This window comes from Corapipo altera, unplaced genomic scaffold (genome assembly GCF_003945725.1).
Source record: "Corapipo altera isolate COAL_440 unplaced genomic scaffold, ASM394572v1 46, whole genome shotgun sequence".
Lineage (NCBI taxonomy): Eukaryota > Metazoa > Chordata > Aves > Passeriformes > Pipridae > Corapipo > Corapipo altera.
The window spans coordinates 14737045-14759424 of NW_020884883.1; the positions used below are offsets into that span (position 1 = coordinate 14737045).

Consider the following 22380-nt stretch of genomic DNA (forward strand, 5'->3'; position numbering starts at 1 on the left):
TATACATATTCTACAGACATTCTCACCTGGTTTAAATCAGCAGATTTCTTTTGCAGTGAGAATTTTGGTGATTTATGAACAGAGGAGAACTTAGCTCACTGTTTGTGTTCCCATGCTGTCCTTTTAACACTGTTTAGACCAGAAGCATTCATGCTCATGTTTTCCTGAATTTTAAGATGCTATGGATTGTGAAATTGTTGGCAGCCTGGGAAGTGCTATCTAATCACTCCTGTTAGCTTAAAGGAAAAGCTGTTTGACCACACAGAATACTTCACAAAAACAACAAAAGAGAAACTAATTTAAAATTCCAATGAACAGGAATGATGAGCTCAATCTTGAGAAGTGCAAAACATGCATTCCTTTCGTTGGAAGAGAATAGGGCAGATCTTGCAAGAAATAAAGAAGCAATTTCTCTAGGGCTTATGCCTAAAAGGATCTGAAAATCTCCTAGGAAGGTGTTAAGTGCTCCAGATTGCCACTGAATTCTTATGATTCTGTCCCTCCTTCTCGTAAAGGCTTAAAACAAGTATTCAGCATTGTGCTTCTCAATCCGAAGACTGTTTTTTTTGTTGTTGTTGTAATGAAGTATAGTTTTATTTTCATTTCAAAATACTTGCTTTTAAAAACCATAAAAAATTGTGCTTTATCTGACAAAATGAAACTAATAATTTTGTTTGCTGCTAGTATCCTCCATACAGTAATGTGAACTGAGGTATCAAATATTTAGTACTATGAAACACTAATATGGATATGGTGATTTCTCATTAATGCTAACAACTTTAAAACTAATTCTCATTAGCTTGAAATAATTATTTAGCTGCTTAGAAAGTGATTAAATTCAAACAGAAATATATAATGTGTTTACAAAAAAAGAACTGGTTGACATTACAAAATGTTAATGGCTTTATTCCTTAAAACTTATTATTGGATTGGCCCATACATTTAAGGAATGGTCTTAAAACTGGAGACTGTGTTTTTATTTTAGTGTAGAAATTGCATCCAATTTGGAAAAGCATTTTGGATCTGTCAGCTACAAATTAAGCAACAATCACAAAAATAATAAACCCCAAAATAAACCCTAGAACAATATAATTTAGATTTTAATGGAAAAATAAAATTATTTCCCCATAATTGTTTGACTAAGCCTGCTCCTATTTTCCCTTCATATGTAGAATGTTGGCATTTAAAGGTTGAAAGTACAGTAGCATTAACAGTTTCACACATGCAGAGCCCAGAAACCCAACGATAAGGAAGGCTAAGGCTCCTAAAGCAGACATGAATTTTGGCTGGGACAATCTCTGGGATCTGAGCTTCATCTCACTGTTTGAAAGCTTGAGCCTTTTTGTCGAGGGAGAAGCCTTCTTTTGTGCATCCTCACTTACCTTTTGGGTTTTAGAACTATGTACTCAGCAGTAATGAAAAAGCTTGAGAAGCGAGTGTGGAAATGGAGTGATGAGAAATGTTCTCTCTGTGTTACAGCTTCCGTCTTGGATGGTACACAGGGAGCTTAAGTGAGGAGCTCAGGAGCAGATGCATGGATGCTATTAAAGCTTATGTGCCAAAGCATTAAAACTAGACCTGTTCTTCTCCATAAAGGACAGGAAAAAAGAGGGCCCTTTAGCCATAAATTCGCCAGTAAAATGCATGTGCACTGTATCATTTGGCTCAATAAAAAATGCAGCATGTGGCAAAATTTTAGACAGATAAATGTAATTAACACTGAAAGGCAGATGGCAAGGAAAAGGGACAGGGGGAAAAACTACAGAAGGGTGGGATACAGTGACACTGTCTAATATTATAAGCACATTAAGAATTCCATCCTCATAGAGGACAATATTTAAATGCTTTCCTAAACAGAAGAATATGACAGATTTTTTTCCTGAATTAGAGCCTAAATTTTCAAGTGAGGGTCAGTGAATATTGGTTTATGCATTCGTTGTAAAATGTTGTTATCCAAAGTATAAATTTCAAGCATCCTGGTGTTAAGAAATGTGTTTAAGAGTGGCAGTTATACCATTTCTTAGAGGTATGATAAGAAGTGTCAGTGCCCTGCATAACAAATCATGTTTATGTTACAGTAGAAAGTAAACATTTGCATTTCAAACCCACACAAACTGTGGGTAATATGCTAAGGTTGCTCTAAGTCAGCCTTGCAAAAAGTTCTGGAGCCTGAGTTCTGAGCAAGTGACTGTGAACAACTACCATGTACTTCATTTCAGCCTGAGCAACCTATGGCTTAGAGTGTCACACAGTGGGGGGTTTTCAGCTCTTGGATTTAATGGAGAGATAGTGGCAAGGAGCGCATTAGGAAAAAAGGGAGGAGTGAGGTGGAATTAAACTGGGATTTTAAAAAATGGAAAATCAAAGTATGAGGTTTCAGGCCTGTCAAAATGTTTAATTCTTCTTGTTCAAGCTGCAGATGGTTTGAGTCATCTTGTGCCAGAATTAACTTGGTGACACAGTAAAATAACCTTTCAGAAATACGTTTCCCATATTTTATTCATTGTTGCACTTTAGCTGAACCTATTCTTTGCATGAATAAGGTATTTGAGATCAGATGCCCTCTTCATACTTGCTTGGTGGGAATTAGAATGTGACTTGTTAAGAGCTAAGCCTAATTATGGAATGAAAGCATGAAATGTTGCTTTTGCTTACAGTGTGTTGTGCATCTTCATCTGTCTATGCAAAATACTTACGAAGTCTGCTAAAAATGAAACCCTGGTGTCTACATCCTGCAAACAATCTGGAATGCCACCTTCTGTTATATAATAAATGCAGACTTATCTATAAAGAAGAAAAATAAACCACATGTAAAATTTGTTCAGTTGAACTGGCTGTTTGACTTAAGACAAAAGGGTCTTTTCTACCGTTTGGATGGTTCTTCAGATCCCGAAGCAGTGATCAACAATGAAGTAAAAATTAAGGTGCGACCATTAAAACATTCCAAGAAGTTTAGCAGAAGATACCAAGTTAAAAGCTGGGAGTGAATACCAAAACCCACCTGTTTCAGAGGTGGCATATTTTATCCTTTCTACTAGGGGTTCTTGCTGCCTTCTATCATTTTACAGTGCTGACAGGAACTGTGGAGGGTCTAATGTAGAGCAGACAGCATTAGAACGGAACTCTGTGCAAGGTCTGAAATGGCCCTGGATGTCTGAGACAGATTTTGAGCAAGTTTTTTACATTGCTTGAATCAATTTTATATAGCATAGTGTTTCTCTTTACAATCTAGGCTTCTAATAAACATGTACACGAAAACACCATCTACTTTTAACCCTCAGTATTATTAGTTGAAGTGACAGTTAATGAAATAATATATGCATATATGTTTTTACAATGTGCATATCTCATTATACAATTAATTAAAAGTGCAATATTTATCCAATGCAAACTCTGTACATATTCAAGTGGTTTCTGTAAAAAGAATATTCTGAATTTGAAATTAATTTTGGATTTTTTTTTGTATCACAAACAGATTTTCTGTGCTTCAAAGGAAGGATTTTATTCAAGCAGATGACATCTTTCAAATCAGAAGCAGCATTTTAAGTTCAAGTGCTACATTTTGGTCTGAGGCAGGTGATTACTTTTATAAATCAGCTGTAAAAGGTAATCCTGAAAGCTCTCCATAAATAATAACCAAGACTGAAAATTTCTGTATAGTGTGTGTGTGTAATGGGAGGAAAATAGAGTTGAGGGAAATGGAGTTGAGTTTAAATGACTTTCTTCATGTAGCTAAATGGGCATTTCTACCATGGAAATCAAATGAGGGGTATACATATGGAAAGAGGGCAGGATCTGGTACCAGCTTTGCAAATACTTCAAAAAATTATGCTGAGCAGCTCAGTCTGTTACAGCTTTTGAACAAAATCTGGAGGAGTGTTCATAACAAGTATAGAGCAATTTACATATTTTTCAGTTGTCAGACACTGTGCGCCACAAACTAACAGGGATGACTGGGTAGTATGGAAATCTGCTGCTGAAAAATTGTCCAAATAGATTTCAGTTCAACATGTTCTCCCATTACTGTCTGTGAGCATTTGTAGAAGTAAAACTTTCTTTGGAGCTGGTGAATTGTAAACCTTCACAAAAGATTTATTTAACCCATGCTGTATTTGTGCCAACATGGAAAGTAGTTTAGCACAATTAGGTCACATAGTCAGGAAGCAGTAATGCTATGGTATCTATGATATGGATAACTATTCATGAAGCTGCAGTAGGGAAGTCTCAGTTTTCAGGCTGATACAGCCAACCATTTCAATTAGATACAGCTCAAACAGCTTTTGCAAGTAGTTTCTCTAAATTTTCAGGTAAATTGCTTCTCAAATTCTGGGAAATGCTTTCTATTTTGTTCATTCTATTCTATTCCTGTACTAAAATATTGTACAAATTGTAAATAAAATAGTTCACGTAGAGTTATTAGGGCTTGCTGTCATTCAACTGTTTTATTTGGTAAGTATGAATAAGGTCGTCTGTAATCTTTATGACCACTTCAGGAGTGGGCATAAAGGCAAAACCTATTGAACTGCCAATTTGTTGAACAAATATTTCAGTGTTCTTCACCACAAATGTAATGTTTCTGTTTAAAATTTAAAGAGAAATTCGAAAGTATTGTGTTACCTGTCATGTATATCTGGTTGTAGTTCGGATTACATGTAGGTGAAATCTTGACATAGCTGTATGAGTATAGCCTTACAAAGGACCCTCAGTAAATCATTCCCAAAAACCCTGGAGAAACCCCTACCATTAAATAAAATGCTATTTTCACACCAAACACAGTGCTTACTCCTTCAGTTAAGGTCTCAGAATTTTCAGTTTTCCCCTCTTTCTGTCTGGAAAGATCCAAGAGTAATTTAAAATGCTCACTTTCATGTTGTAGAGATGAATGAGAAATGAAAAGGTTTTTTTTAAGAGACAGGATGTTTATTATTAAGACTGATGGGAAAATGGAAACTATTTCCCTTGAAAAAGAATTTTAAAAAATAACCCTTAATCAAGATGAGAAGGCAAATCCACAGATTTTTGTGGTTAAGAATTGATGAAAATTCCATTTGAAAAAACTTAAGCGGAAATTTTCAGCTTTCTGGCTATAGCCATGGAAGCATTTTATCAGTTGGGAGAAAGGAAAATCAACAGGAACCTTCCAGAGTGGAATCTGGGGAGTCATCATTTTGGTTTTACTTAAAGGAAAAGTGTTAGAAATTCTTTCCAATTACAGGTTTCAAAAGTGTTTTATTTATTATTATGGTAGTCACAGCTGTCCACTTCCAGAATTCCTCAGTCACACCAAAGGATGGGTGGAGGTTTGTTTTCCAAATAGCAGTTTGATTTTCTTGCTGTATTAAGTTCATTATTGTGCAAGCCTTCAAGGACATGTTTTCTGTGTGTTCTCTACCTTTTTAACCCTTTTACTGTCTTTGTTTAGGTCACTGCTTTTGGTCACCACATTTGTGTAGCTCACCCTTTGGAGATATTTCAGTTGTTGTGTGTTCCTTTGTTCTTTTTGTAGCTTTTCTTACCTTACAAAGGTAACAGCCTCACCACAGCAGCTCAAAAATATTTGAAAAGATCATGAAGAATTTTCACAGTCATGAATCATGAGGAATTTCACAGCATTTAAAATAGCGGTCAATCTTAAAACTGTTTGTCTACACAATATAAGAGACTAACTTCCTCACAAAATGTAAAAGTATTCTTGACAAATTTCAAAATTATTGACAAAAGTCAGTTATATCTGTGCCCCAAAAATGGTGGTATTGTTTAGTTTAGCACCTTTTGAAAACTCAGAGATAAACTACTTCCAGGTTACAAAAGGCTTAATGTTAATCTCTATATTAAGAGATTTAAATGTGAGTTAATAAAGACCAAGTAGCATAGAGATATCTCAACAACATTGCTTTCAAATTATTTTTCATCTCTGGAAGAACATCTTTCAGGTGCATATTGATCAGAGGACTTATTCTGTCCTCATAGCAATGTTATTTTCTTGTTTTAATGTCAGAAATGAAGTTCTAATGATCTGAATTTATAGTTTCACTGTCAAATCAATGCCTTGTATCTATCAGATGTCAAAATGATGACTAAAAGTATGGTGTATCATATAATACCAGCAACTTATTCTTGCTCTTTAATAGCAGCCACTGGTCATAGAGGTAGTAATTGAAGACCTAAAAATATTGAATGTCTTTCTGAAACTCTCCTTTAGGAGCTTGACATTTTTCATGCTTCTATGTATTTGAGAAAACAGTATATTTGAGAAGCTGATGCAAGCATTGATATATGGTTTCTGACTTATAGGTTTGCATTGAAAGAACACTTTTCCCATTGTTTAAAAGTATATATAACTACATTTTTTGAAAACTTTGAACAGAACTGCAGCAAAATGTTCGAAGCTTGAAACTCAGATCTTCACATATAGATTCTTTTTTATAAGGAATCAGTGCTTTTCCTGGTTTGAAGAAAAAATAAAAATAGAGTCATACATGATCGAAAAGCAATTTTTACTTGCCTAGTAAAGCAAGTAAAGCTCACAGAAAATGTAAATATAACCACTAACATTCGACTCAGTGAAAGAAGAACTTCAAAGACGAACTGGAACATTTAAAAATCGACTTATTATTCAAGGGCTCTTGCCCCTCTCCTTTCTTTTTCTTAGCAGAGAACAAAATGGTAATCTGCTGCTATTAACTTTTAAGGTCCTCACCACTGAAACATCAAAATACAATACAAAAGTAATTTTCTAATGTGTTCTAACTTCCTCTTTTTTTTTTTTTTTTCCCAGTGAAGTACGTGGATTTTTACTGCTTTTAGTGGCAAAACATAGCAAGTCGAGCTGTTTCGGGAATCAAATAAAATTTTGATTAATCTTTTATGGGAAAGTAGTTTCATAGGGAGTGGTTTCATTCCTTTTGCTTAGAAGGGAATCTCTCATCAAGAGGAGACACTGCACAAAATAACCAATAATTCGAAACTGAAGAACACGCACTTTCAAGTCTTCAATGTGCTTGTTTCAAGCTACTGATTTGGAGAGGAGCATGTTCATCTAAGGTGAAGACCTAAGGTAAAGGTCTTACTGTCTTGCTTGAGTGTGTGTCTCCCAGTCCTTTCTCAACTCTGATTGAGCTTTGGCCTTTCATGTCTTCCTCCTGCATATACAAACCATGACTGTGTGTCAATTCTTTTTATTGACTATAAGGAGAACCTGATGTGACTAGCTGATATGTAGATACATTCACTGTATACATCTAAAATTAGATGATTTCAGACAACATTACCAACGACTTTACAGATGCATACGTGAATCAGGGATGTATGCAAATAACACTTAGGAGCTTAACTCTGGGAGAGCGACCTCTGGAAAGTCCTTCTGTAAGGACTGATTGAAGCACCAAAATAAGAGTGTTATTTATAAGGAATGCTAAAAAGCTTTTAATTCTTCCATCAGCTGCTGTTACCAACTATGATGGTGACATTATCTGATTCCTACCTTGTCAGTGTTGTCTTTCAGAATCCGTACACTGGCAATGCAAACAGCATAGGACTGAGGTGTAGGAGATGGAGATGAGTGGAGGGTGTTGAAGCTTTCTGCTGTTGTGGTACAGGGCTGATGCTGTGAGGGGACCACATGATAATATTCTTAATAGGCATGGTCTATCCTGGAGAGGAGGCCTTAAAATCATTTATAACGCTTGTGTAAACCTTAAAGGACAATGAATCTCCTGAACTTTTCCATGGCATTTGCTGGAAAAATGCAACACATTAAGGACAGAATAACTGAATGCACAAATGCAGGCTTCATAATTTATCCTTCTATGAAGTGGACTCTCCTGAAATTGTGCATGTAAAGTGAATTCTACATGTACAACTTTGCATCTGATGCACTGAACATACGTTAAACAAATACAGTCAGAGTCAAATGTTTACCAAACCTTGACATTGTCCAATGGCCATCTCTGCCATTCTTGAGTCTCACCTCAAGTGTGCTGTGGCAAGTAACTCTCCCTAGCTATTAATACAAGGAATCTGCTGCCTTTTATGCTGGTAGCCCAAAGATGGATAGATAGAAAGATACACATGTTACTGAAGGGCACATGAAGCACATAATTCTCAGACTGTACATGCATACTGTTATGAGGATAGATGCCCTCTGGAAAATAATGAGAAAACAATTAATCTATAGCAGTAGGGATTTAGGGCAGGAGCCAACCAACTGTTGCATATCCACAGAATCACCCAGCCCTAAGAAAGTATGTCTTAATGATTTAATTACTTTTCTCATCTGAGTGGATATTGTAATTCTGATTACAGAAGCTGAGGATGAACACGCTTAAAACTAATAAATACAAAGTGCATTCATCTGAAATGAGCATCATCAGCACTCACAATGAAATTTCATTTATGGGCATTGTTTCATTAAGTGTAACCTCTAGCTTATTACAGGCACATTATTTTTCATTTTTTATGCATGATGTCATTCCTTTATTTAAACAGACCATGTTAAATATTTTATGAAACCATTAAAGGAACAAATAATAAAATTTTGCATTAAAAATGGATCTGTGAAAGTGTCTGGCAACTAAAATACAAACAAACAAATAAACAAAAAGGGTGGAATTATGTTGCAATCTGTCAGAAATTCTCCTGGAGTTTTATCTGTGATTTGGCCACTGTTACTCTATTTCTCACTCAATTGACCTATTAATATGAGATGTGTAAAATGGTAGAAATATGTGAGCTACCTTGGGGCAGAATATGATGATCTTGTTCTACCTCAGACTTTTAGAAGATGCTAATTGTGTGCTGGGCTTTTTGTTTCCCCAAAGCCCTGTTTCATGTATTTAATCAGAGGGTTTTTTAACTTTTAAAGTATTTCCTGTGTGCACTGGCAAGTATTTTTAAGAACCATGTCCTGTGTACTGAGGCAATTGTGCAGATTAGCTAAAAGAGTCATTAAGCATATCTGCTTGCACAAGACTGTCATAATCCAGTCTCCAAGCATAATTTTATGGCTGCTGCAAAAGGCAGGGTGCAGATGGGGTGTTGAATTTGCAGATTAGCACCTCCTGTGAATCCCATTGACTTCAGCAAGAGTTGAGATAATTCTTCAATTTGCGAAATCTGACACCACAAAAGATAAAAATTAATATAATAGCAAACCCCTCAGTATTTATGTAGTGAAAACTCCTACTAAACATATTGAGAGATCAATACAGTTCTATGGAAATCAGGAGAAAGATTCCCATTGGTTTCATAAGGAGCTGGATCAAGTAACTAATTACTGAAGATGTGATCCTGCAAGAAGCAGAGCCAAATCTTCATCGGTCAAAGGGAATGGTTCTGGTGGTGGTGGGAAAATTCACTGTATTCAGGAGCTTCCAGTGCTACTTTGTACCTGAGAGATTTGAATCTTAAATGAATGAAATTCAAGACATTTTCTTTGTGACCCAGAAAAAAAGAAAAATAAAAAACAATGACAGGAACTGAAATACACAGATCTGAGATTCAGTGCTAATGTGTTATTGCCAGCTATTACTTTTCAATTTTCTCCTTGCAGAAGGACTAGCTTTGTCAAGGTCATGCCACAGATAAATCATTTCTGCTTTTCAGCAAGGTCTTCCTAAAGCAACTGTAATCAGGACCTTCTGTAAATTAGGATTTCTTTCTAAGGAATACGTTCTTATTTCAAATGACCTCTTGTCTCTTTTTTCTCCTTTCTTCTTCTCTTTTTAACATCTAAGTGATTTGTAAACTTCTCACATTTCAAGGACATAATTAAGAATGCTGATTACATTGACATAATTCTCAACACTGAAGAATGTGAACAGGAATGCACTTACTGCTTTTTAAATACTTCTGTCCCATCTCTGCAAATAAATGGAAGTAATAGAACTTGAGAAATAAAAAAGGTCATCATGGTCCCTCCTCAAAAGGTGCTAGGTTGCGAGTAGGTCTTTATGCATCAAGAAGAGAATGTAGCTGTTAATATGTTGTCCTCAAAAGAGAATAACCTCTGTTTATGGCAAGACTCAGGCTTGATGAGAGTAAAAGGATACTTCTCTGATACTATTATTTCTTCAAAGTACACATTAATGTCTTTAAATGCAACTCATGGCTCTCATTAACACTGTTATTATGAATTAATAAGACCTCCATCCCTTAGTTTGGTCACAATGCTCTTAATTAATAGGTGACCTATCTTAACCAGATATCATATTTTACATAGATTTTCTACTGATAACCTGAGACAAATGCCAATGCATAATTAATTATTTTTAATTAATTCTCAGTGTATGATGTTGTATGGATTCAAAACCAGAAAGGTACTAATTAGAATTTTGTTTTAATTAGCCTTCCTTATGCTAAGCGTATTCTGCAGTGCTCAGTGCAACAGAATTGGTGATCAGGAGGATGATTTAAAACTCCTGATGGGGTTAATATTGCAGCTCAATAGTAATGTGATTCCAGTGCTGCTCAAGGATGATAGTTGCAGATCCATATTTCCATAGTCCTTTTTCTGGCTGTGTAGTTACTATCTCCCAGCTGTGATTCTAGAACAGTTTCAAATTAGTAAAGAGGTTAAGGAGTGTTACTGTAGTGGTCTCTAAGGGCCAAGGAAAGAGAGTACCTCTTATCCAACCAAGACTTAATCTACCACTGACAAGGCATTGCAAGAGCTTCTGTGTGTTCCATTCTGTGAGTTTGCACTGGTAGACAATGAAATTCACTATAAGGAAATTTTGCATCTACTGAATGACCTAAGTTCATCTAAGACAACCTGGATTATGGTCCTAAATGTGACAGCAATTTGAAGGATTTTTTTCACAAGTTGCCGACAGTCAGTCTATGGCACCTGGTATATAGCACTAAGCATGAATCTGAGTAACACATCAGAGGACCTTCTTCATATCTCTCAGACTTTTTGCTTTTTCTCCATGTCTTTTGATTATTTTGTTTTGTTTTCTTTTGTTTTTTTTTTTTTTTCAAACATTGACAGCAGCCCGAATCATTTAGATGGGTTGAAAAATATCACCTTTTGCTGCTGTGAGGATCCTGGTCTCTCTGGCCCTGTTCTGTTTCCTTCCTTCTGTTACCTTCACAAAGATCCACAGAACAAAGTTTTTCATGCAGTTTTCTGTACTGTTTGACAAAGACAGCATTATAAAGGCCATCAATAAAAGCTAGATTTTGACTTGTCCTTCCTTTCTCTTGCACCCTTTTACTGCTGGGCTGTGCCTCTGAGCCCAGGGGTGTTCTGTGCCTGGATCTCCAGCAGTTTGTCCATGTCCCATAGACCAACCCTGCTCACCTCCTCCTGTGGGGAAAAATGTACTGAGAACTATTATGCTTGGATTCTGGCAATGAAAGCTGTATAAGTAACAATCTTTCAAAGGTCTCTTTTAAAAATTACGAATGTTCAGCATGTTAAGGGACTGTATAGGGGAACACCTGTTCATTCAACATCATTCAAAAAAATCTGGAGTATGGAAACAATGGCTAACTTTTAAAGAATAAGAACTTTCCGGGAGATTTTCATTGTATTTAGTTTTTTTTTTAATTCTCTTTTTAACTTCCATAGAGCTTCTTCAAGGACTAGAAGTCTTTGTAATTATTCCAGGCAAGTGCTCCTAGCGTAGGGTTAGATGTCCTCAGTAGAAAACAAGAAAATGCCATACTAGCAAATTGACAATAGTGAAGAGCTATATATCTAGAATTAAAGTAACATACTTTGGCATTCTTATTGAAGATTTCCATTCAGTTCTAAAGTAAGCTTATGTTATGAATGGGAAAAGCAATTTTTATACAATTACTCAAATGACAGTATTCTTGTAAGGTTTTGCTTTTGTATTTCCTTTCAGAAGGAAAATACATATTTTTTTTAATCTTCTGAGGAAAAGTTTGGTAGTGACTGAGGGATAGAAATAGGAAATTTTCCTTTGGGTGACAGCATAAATTGTTCAAGTTAAAATTTTTAATTTTATTAATTTAATGACTATGCTTTAGAGTACCTATTTAAGAAAAAAATAGTAATTTTCCTATTTGCTGTCAAACAGATTCACCTGTTCTTCTGTTAAGTGATATTGCCAACTGAGGATAGCATAATATAGGTCTTTCTGTGTGCATTAAAATTTTATGAGATCAGAGCAATGGAGGAAAGAAAGATTATGTATTATAAAAGCTTTTTGGAAAGAAAAAACCAAACACAGTAAGATCCAATTAATAAATCTTACAGTTTCTGCTTGACCTTAAAAAAAATCAGTATAATGATATACCATAGGCCACAGTAATACTAAATAACCTTTTTATTTGTGGATCAGAGGGATCATTGCTCATCAGCTGACATCATTTTTGCTTGTAATGTACAATAACAGCTTCCAAGGAAAATCTTATACAGACTATTTCTCTGCTCTCATTTATGTCCCAGAAACCACCATAAAATCATAGGCTTGAACAGCATTAGGTGTTCATAGAATAGCAAAAAGCCTTTGGTTGGAAAGGACCTTAAAGACCATCTCGTTCCAACCCCCTGTCACGGGCAGAGGCACCTTTCACTACACCAGGTTGCTCCAAGCCCCATCCAACCTGGCCTTGAACACTTCCAGGGAAGTGTTTCCAGCTTCTCTGGAAAACCTGTTATAGTGCCTCACCAACACCTGGTTGGTTTCTTCCTGACAATCTAAACCTCTCCTCTTTAAGTTAAAAACTGTCCCCCTTGTCCTGTCCCCGTGATAGGAAAGTATGTCTCTACAGTCGTGTTACCACTGCTTGTAAGATACCTTCCATATGTAGTTCACCTACAGAGAGACTGAGAGAAGTTTTCCTCTTACCTTTCTATTTGGTGTTCTGCACTGAGCTCCAACCTTCTATGATCAACAAAGCTTTAAGGCCTTGTTTCTTTGCTGTTGTCCATGGTGGCTGCTGTATAAAGCCCTGAAGATTTCCTCCCCTCCTAGTTCAAAAAATATCTACATTTCCTCCTCATGAATCTTCTTGCCAGCCTTTGAAGAGGGCAGCCACCTCTGCAAGCAGGCTGGGAGATGATAAAGTCTTTGACCTCACAGGTTCTTTTGCTTCTCTCTACTTTACTCTTTGTGAATATGTGTAGGAATGGAGAAAAGAGAGTTCATAACCTCAGTTTTGTCCCACCAGAAGCTTTTTAGAGGACATGGCAATGCAACTCATAAGATTGTCATAATATGATGGCCAACTGATGCCAAAAACATGTTGGTAAGTTAGATATATCAGACCAAATCTGAACTCAGTTACATAGCCACTAATGTAAAGATATGCAATTTTTCAGAGGTGTGGAGGAATCCAGAATCCAGCACCTTATAACTAACATGCATCATGTAGGTTAACACTTTATCTTTTGGATTATTAGACAGAATTGTCCAAGATATAATGATGCAACAAAGTCCAAACTATGTTTGTTGAGTATGCCAACAAAAGTTTGTTTTAATCCGTCCATTATAGTTAAAACTAATAAGAATAATTTAAAATTATGAATGATTGACAACCAGGGAAAAAAATTCAAATTTGAGGGTTAGTTTTGGCTATTATCTAAGCAGAGGAAACTGTCTTTTAGTATAAAATAGCTGTCCTGTTGAGATGTCACAATAAATTTATCACCACCAATAAAATGTAGAAAGTATTGTTTTTCTAATATTAGTGAAAGATGATGTCCATTCAAATTAGATTTTTCATTCATTTCTAATTGGCTTAAAATCCAGTTCAGCTATAGCTCTTTCACTCATAACTTGTTTAAAGGATTCTAATTCTCATAGATAAATAGGCATCCTGACATTTTTCATTTTCATCCATCATTAAGTTTCTTATGGCTGAGGTTACTGGTTGTGTATTGCCTTTCCAATATGTTATCAACTTCTGAAGTAACTGGGTTCAGATTGGATCCATTTATTTCATTCAGTACCTTATCTGCCTCTTTCCCCCACTTTTTTTAAGCACTGTCGAGGGTCATATTGAAAAACTACCTCCAATTCCAACTGAAATCAACCAGGAAATGGCTTTATTTTACTTTTAGCTGCGACTGGAATCAAACAGGACTGCATCATTTTATAAAATGGTCATTTACAATACAATAGCATGTATGCTATGTTGAAAACACCCTAAATTTCTTATATATGCCTGTTTCTCATTTCATTCATTTAGAATTGCTTAAGAAGTAGAAAATGTTGTGAGAAGTGCTGGTTTTATCTGAGGTAGAGGCAATTTTCTTCACAGTAGCTGGTATGAGGCTGTTTGGGATCTGTGCTGGAAACAGTGTTGATAACACAAGGAAGTTTTTGTTATTGCCGAGTGGTGCTTACAGAGTCAGGGCCTTTTCTGCCCCACACCTCATCCCACCAGCGAGGGGGAACAGGGCAGCAGGAAGCTGGGAGGGGACACAGCTGGGACAGCTGATCCCAACTAACCCAAGGGATATCCCAGACCATGTGGCCTCAGACTCAGCATATAAACCTGGGGGAAGAAGAAGGAAGTGGGGGATGTTTGGAGTGGTGGTGTTTGTCTTCCCAAGTCAATGTTACGAGTGATGGGGCCCTGCCTTCCTGGGGGTGTCTGAACACCTTCCTGGTCATGGGAAGTAGTAAATTAATACCTTGTTTGGCTTTGCTGTAGTGTGGGGATTTTGCTTTTCCTGTTAAACTGTCTTTGTCTCAACCCATGGGTTTTCTCATATTTACCCTTCCAGTTCTGTCCCTCATCACACTGGGGGGAAATGAGCAAGCAGCTGTGGGGGGATGAGTTGCCAACTGGGGTTAAAGCATGACAGTCCTACTGAAAAGTAGGGGGCTATTAAAAAAAGTGTATTTTTTTGGATAAATAGACATTTCTGTATACTGGATAGAAGGAACTTTAGAAGGTACTTTAGGCGGATAGAGTAATGGGCTCTGAAGGGCAAAACAAATCAAAAGAATGTTCCTTTTCAGTAGCACCAAGAGACTTGAAAGAGAATGTCAGACTGCAGAGGCAGTTTGTGTGTTTGGGTACACCATTTTCAATAACAGTGAAAGCTGAATGGGAGAGACAGAATTAGAAATTCCTCATACTTTGCTTTTATTTACAAATGCACTTCCCCAAGGACTGCTTTCTGAGGCAATCTGTAATATGTTTTCATCCTGCTTTAATCCTTACCCTTGTTTTCAGTGATCCAGGAGAGTCATCAGGGTGACTTTTGAAGTCTGGGACTTGTTTTTGAAGAAATAGGACTTGTTCCAGATTTGTAAATATGTAACTTAATGGTATCTTTTGCAAGTGTGAAGAGAATGAAGCAAGGACTGCAGAACAGATCTTCCAGATGCTGTGGGACTGCAGGAGGTTGAGAATTTTTTTTCCCTGTATTTCACCCAGTTCTTATACTTCTTTTTTTCAAGTCCCCATGGAGGTTATTGATAAGGACAGCCTAGAAGATGTGTGTGGGGAAACTGTTGTTATTCTTGAAATTTGTGGCTTATAAAAATGGGCTAAACTTTGGCAATGCATTTTTTTTTCAGATGAGACGAGTGCTAGACATAGACATATTAGACACGTTAGATCAGTCTATTAAAGAGACTATAAATCAATCAGTTATATTTTACAGCAGTTTCTATTTCCCCCATCTTTATCTTCACTTTTTAATGGAACTAATTTTGTTAAAAGGAGATACTGGGAAATTACCTCAATTATGTTGCATGAGACATTCAAGAATGGGGATGCTAAAGCAAAAATTCTTGTATGTAGATCTGATAAATCAATAGAGGAAGTTTTAATGTCTGTGGTAAAGATCAGACTTCTTTTATGAAATGTAGAGAGTGAATAATAATTTTAGTGTTGTCTCAGGCTGTTTTCTTGTTAACAGTCTTCTAAGGAACATGGCATTTCCCATCTGCTCATGAAATAGTCACCAGGTCTACCTCAGGAATGACAGCTGGCTCACAAATGTGTGTCCTAGATACAAACTGGCTCAGGACTCTCCAGTGTTTTTTTCTTGTACACTTTTTGAAAGGTTTTTCATCCTGTGCTTGCTCTGTTCCTTATACTCTTTCACGAAGCATCTGGAGCTGTAAGGACAGAAAGAATATTGACCTGAATCACTACTGCAGTTCATGGCACCCCTTGAGATTTTTGGGCACTTTCTGTGTGCGCCAGCAGGACATAAGCATTATTTCAAGGACAGGGTGTCTTTGGCAAGGGCTGATATCAACAGCCCTGTAGCCCTTGGCCCCTTCAGAGCAAACTTAGCAGAGAGCATGCAGTCAATGCCATCATATCAGATATCCTCAGGAACAGAATGGAGGACCTCCAGGGCTGAATGCAAGAGGTCTGACAGCATGTGCTATATCTCAAATAATTCCAAGATGCTCATACTGGCTCCCGGCTCTCTGTGTGAAACTGTGTGTTGGTGATGATAAAGGAGAGCAGGTTGGAGGAGGGTAATATATTTGCTTTTTGTGCATGATTTTCCTTCACTCATCCAATCCTACCCTTTGTAAGCCATGAATTCACAGACATTTGGCATGAACCTCTTGACGTCTGGCAAGGGGGTAGCACAGGAAAAGGAAAGATGAACAGAACAAAGCTTGATATTTCATAAGCAGTTTACAGAACATTTAGGGGAATATTTTGTTCCAGTAGATTTTAGAATTCCTTGCAAATAAAGCTGGAACACAAAAGCAGTACATTTTGGGTTTTGGAGTCTTAGACCCCTTAACTCTTTTCTACTGATTTATTTGAGTGAATTTCAGATTTTAAATTGCACCTCTTATAATGATTGAATGCACTTTCCATATACCCAGTATTTATGGTGCAGCTGTTGGCAATGTTAATGTGAAAAGCACATCTCCTGAACATTGTCAAGTTCTTATTGTCACCTTTAGTTCCCTGGGAGATGGGAACAGAATTTTATTTCAGATTAAAAGGAAGAAAACTGTTACCTTTCACGGAAAACATATATTTATGTTTCTAGATGTCTCTAAAGTGACTCAGACAAGGAGACACATATTTGAGTTATTGTTGCTAGATTTCATTATACTTGGTGCCTGGGTGGCTATACTATATTTTATACTGTAAGGTTTAGAGTTGCTTTTGAAGGGAAGGGAAACATTTTTTTGATCTTGATGAGGATGATAAAATGTAAATTCTAAGGGCAAAATTCAGAGGTGATGCCATTGAGAAAGAAGGTTCGATTTTTCATGCATGACAGTCATTTAAATTCAGGCCTCATCTTATCTTTTCTTTCTTTTCCACCTATTTCTACCTGTTTTTCAATGAGTAAATAAGTCAAAATTGGTGAAAAGTAGATGCTGGTAGCCTATAGGAGATATGAATTAAAATACGATGAGAACAAAACTAGATTCAAACCTAGGCACATAGGCATCTGACTTCCTAATATGTTTTATATGTCTTATCAGTAAGTCTTCCTAAGATAAATGTCTAAATTGCTTGTGTGGTCAGTAGACAAAACAGATGCTTCTGAAGGACTCTGGTCTGGTGGAAGGTGTCCCTGCCCATGGCGAGGGATCTTCAAGATTCCTTCCAACCCAAACCATGCTGTGCTTCTATGAGTCCAGAGGGAGAATCTGCCAGTCTCAGGTTAGGTACCAAATCACATAGATGACTTCTCTCCCTAGAAAGCTTTTATGTATCTCCTCAGTGATATTATGAAACTTATTTTTGACTGTCTGACTCATTAGGCCTCTGAAATTGTAGAAGCAAGTTTGATGCAAGAAAGAGGAACTTGATCCTACCCTAATTGAGTCTCCCAGGGAGCTGTAGAGAGTACAGGGAGAACATATAACTGCAAGACAAGGGTTCCCAAGGAACTGTTTCTCCTGTCTTAGGCTGTGACACTGCAAATAGGGTCACCAGCCCAACAGAAATTCAGTTGCTAATTTAGGTTCCCAGCTGAAAGCAGGGTCAAAAGCCTAATTATGAAACCTAATTAGATATTGAATATATGCAAAATAGAGCTCCTCCTTCATTTCCATCCAACATAACATTATATACAGATTTAATGGTACAGTAATACTATGTAGGAATGCAGCACTTCTAACTAATAAATGATAGTATAAAGACTTTGTATTTAAAATTGACAACTTTTGATGTAAAAACATGACCCTATTTCCTTGTAATTATTTGATATCACTGTAAGTAACAATAACAAATATTATTAAGAACTTTAACTTGTACCTTGTAACTGGTGCTTATACATTGATTTATAATAAAATCCCTCTTTTGCTGCAGGGTAGCAAAGGCACAGTAATACAGCATGTTATATGATAAGATTTGCGTGACTACGGGCTCTGTAATAGTACAAACACAAACCAGCGTGTATATATGCACCACACACCTCTTAACAGCTTCTAGCTTGAAAGGGCAAGAAGCTCATCATCAAATAAAGTTTACCTGTTAGTAAATTTGATAATTATCTTTTAATTAACTGAAATTAGTTAGCAATGATAGTAACATGGAAAGGTAGGAGTAACCTGTGGTTGGATAAATGTGTGTGATAAAGGTCCTCAGGTAGGATAGTATGTGGAAAAGAAAAAAAAAGCTTACAAACATATTTCAATTGTTATGAAACACCTTGGTACTGTTGCTCCACAGCGGGTTCCTGGAATTCATTCTGGAATTCCAGAATTGATGCCCAGAGAAGCTTCATTTGTGCCAAACTCTTGAAGGTTAGCACAGACTTCATTTGTTACGAGCCTGTAGGCCATCAAGTAATCTTGGTCCTCCTGTTGAGGCATATTTGGCTTTCTGGGTGGCTGCAGTTCTTCCATTGTTTTTTACCCTGCTGACCAGTCTTTTTAAGCAGTGCTGGCCCATGTGCACTGGTGTGTTTTTAGTATTATTATGAAAAAACTGGAAATGTGCTATTTAAAATTCCTGTGGGTGTGATTACTGCCATCTTCTCATTCAGCAGCAACACATGTATTTTTTTCTTGGTGGAAAAGCTTTTGTCCGTCAACTGAAGAGTTACAGTATGTCTTTGTGTCACAGTACAGTGTCTTGTGGTGATACACAACTCTGAATTAGCTGTATAATTACCTGAGGAACAGTGTGTATTAGATTCTCAAAGAACCCTTTTTAGTGGATCTACATGGTTCCTGACTCCCGAGCCTGCTTTCTCAGAGCTCACACAGCTATTGTAGCACTGCTATGGAATGCATCCCCTATTTGGATTTAGGTTATCCTTTGTATGGAAAGACATGCCTGAAGCAAAAAAAAAATTATTTATGAAAATTCTGTTCTCATAGAAACAAACAAAAAATAATTTTGTGGCTCAAGTACACTCTTGGAAGAAATGGGTCTGTCCTAGTAAAATTGAGGTGTACACGGTGGGAGCTAAACTAGTTATGTAAGCTCCCTCATAATCAAGAGACAGGATGATTCATTCTGTGATAAATTTCAAAGGTAGATGTGCCCTTATTTTAGATTAAAATGAATTCTCACTTGCTATTACTAGAATTCCTCAAAAATTACAGAATACAGACTGTGAAGGAAAAACAGTGGAACAATACCAGTGTGGTCTTTGAAAACTTACATTTTAGAAGACCTGTGAGCACATTTTGAATTGACTAGACTGAACATCATCATGAAGAAGCTATCTAGACTTTTGAAAGCCTTTCTTATTTCCGCTGGTGGATTTAAAATCACTTCTATCCAAAACCAGATATTTAATTTAGATAAACTTCAAACTGGTACAAGTTAATTGAACTTTGTATGGAAAAGCGAAAAAATTCATTTGACATTTCTAGAAATAAAAAAGAAGTAAGAAAATACACTATAGATTTTGCCCTTATAACAAATTTTCACTATGGCAAACCTGGCAAGATCTTCCTTTATAATTAGAATTTTTTTATTATTATTTTCCTTTCTTCTGTTATTGAAGGTCTCAGTTTTCTACCAAAACACCCACAAAGTGTACGTGCCCTGGGTTTTCATTTATTGCATTATTTCAGGTTACCTCAAGTTTCAGTTTAGATGAGAAATCATGAAAATAGCACACGCCAGTTATTTTCCGTAGCAGATGGCTCTCAGAGGAGCTTCTATACTGCTCAGGTGCATTTATAGGGTAGAAAAAAATATTAAAATGTCACACAATAAGCCAAAAGCTAAGTTTCATCCAGGGTCAGAAATTATTTATGAACTTAACATTTAACGCTAAAATGTGTCCTTCAGCAGCCATTGTCCAATGTGGAATTTTATTTCCTTGGGCTAGATGGCGCTGGAGTATGTAAAATATCCATTGCTGTCTCCCAGCACAGAGCTTCTGTCTGCTTGGAAAAGGAACAAGCCTTTTCTACATGCAGATATTCAGTTCTTTCTTTCTGTATCAACAAACAAAATGATAACTCTTCTTGTTTTATTTTGAAGGTTATTATAAGTTCCCATTTCACTTGGTATAAATTCTCTTTTAGTGAAATGTGGCAAAGCTGCATTTTATACAAGGAGTATTGTATATATGCCACAAGCTGAAAATGTACATGAAACCCACAAATATTTTCTGTGAACATTTGACATTTTAGTTTTTTTACCCTGGAGGAGGAGAAAGCAGCATAAAGGAAGAAGTGGTATTCCCTGGGATAGTCTGTGTTTCTAGCACTGGATATGAGGACTTTGAATCTAGAGATTTGGAAGTATTGAGAACTACCAGGGCTAGTGTCAAATACCACCCATGTTCTGATGGTACTCTGTTATGTCCTATCCTACTGAGACAGCACCTTCTATCTGCTGTGCAAATCCCCTGTACCTCCTTCTCTGCCTTCTCCTTTATACCTCTGAGTGTGGAATTCAAGCCATGGCACAGTCTTTCCACTCAGCTCTGGGAAGAATTGACTGTTAAAGAGCTGAGTCCCCATCTGCATTGTCTGCCCATGTGGTGAAAGAGGAGATGAGATCTTCATGTCACCTTGTGGTGAAACTGGAACAGTCCAGTGACATTCTCCAGGAATAGTTCCCCTAATAAGATCAAGTTGAGTCTCTATTAGTTTAGAGGAAGAAGGACATACGGAGGAGAAAGAGCGGTTATCACAACCCATCATCCCAGAAAACCCCATGACCCCAGGCTGAGATGTGTAGCTCCCTGCTGCCATAGTAACTTTCTGTGCTGTTGATGCCATGAAAGATTCAGCTACTGGCCAGGATTTGGAGTGAAGGTAAAATGCAGGAGTTAAGGGAGGTGGTCCCATGGCCTCAAGTGGCCACAGTGCGTTTTTTTGGAAATTACCTTCCAAGCCTTCAACACGAGGTGCTGTTCAAATGCAACTAGCCAGAGATAAGGGAAGAGCCTGAACTGCTTGTGCTGAAGTCCTTCCTTAGAGGATACCTGTGTAGAAGTAATAAATACAGACTTGCTTGAACAGCATCTTTAAATTTGTCTGTTAATTGTGTTTTTCTGAACACTGAATGTACTCTGCTTTGAGAATAGAAATGAGTTTCACTCAGACAGTATATGATACTTTGAAAGCTTGCTGGAGTTACTAATAATTGCTTATGAATTTTTTCATACATGGTCTAAGGTATCGATCCTTAGAAAAGAGTTAAAGTTCAGAAGAAAAAGGGTAGTGAACTAAGTTGTAACTTATTACACAACACTGCTTACATGTCACTTTATTATGTTTTGATGACATTGGTGTTATTGTTTTGTAGCACAGAAAACCCTCGGGGGGAATAGCTGGAAGGTGAGATGCTGGCACCCTTGGCCGTCTCAGACCTGGCATCCCTTATTTCTCCAGTGGCAGTGCCAGGATAGCCACTCCTAACCCTTTCATTTCTGGCTCATGCCTGCATCTGCACTGAGCTTTCTGCAATGCTGTTGTGGGGAACTGATACAGGCTGCTAAAAACCATGACTTGGATTGCTTTCCCAGGGGGTTGGATTTAGCTGCCAGAGACAGGTTTGGCACACGCAGTGGTGCTGCTGAATATAGAAGCACAGCTATTACCTGTCTAAGTATGTTCTGAAAAAAGACAGCTATAGATCTCTTAAACCTATTGGAACTATACTACTACAGATGAAAAAATAAATACATCTGCCATTTTTATTAAATTCTGCTCCTATCAAATTATCTAAATCCTAACCCTCTTGCGAATTCAACTTGATCAGTGTTTATTGCTGCTCTAAACAGATATTTTCCTCCCTCTTCCACCTGGCCACATGCAGTTCTGTTAGGGGCTCATTCTGCCATTGGATGGGCATTGGGGCTTAAACTGCCTGTGGAGTGAAGCTACCAGAAATTGGGAGCAACTGAGCAACTGAGTTAGATACCCTGTCATGCTGCTTGATGTAGTATTGCAGCAGATTTAGAAATTCTGGGCTTGTTTGTTTCTGCTTGTTTGCTTCCTTTAAATTTTCTTAATGAGGTTTTTAAGTGTCCTGGAACAA

General features: G+C 37.1%; 1 protein-coding gene across 1 annotated transcript in view; it reads left to right on the forward strand.

Annotated features, from left to right (window-relative positions):
- The window catches only part of TDRD15 (tudor domain containing 15), a 160146-nt gene that overhangs the window by 40047 nt on the left and 97719 nt on the right, over positions 1-22380 (forward strand). The window contains exon 3 of the transcript XR_003527320.1: positions 3476-3606. The gene's annotated coding sequence lies outside the window, so the exon portion shown is untranslated. The remainder of the gene's footprint in view (positions 1-3475; positions 3607-22380) is intronic.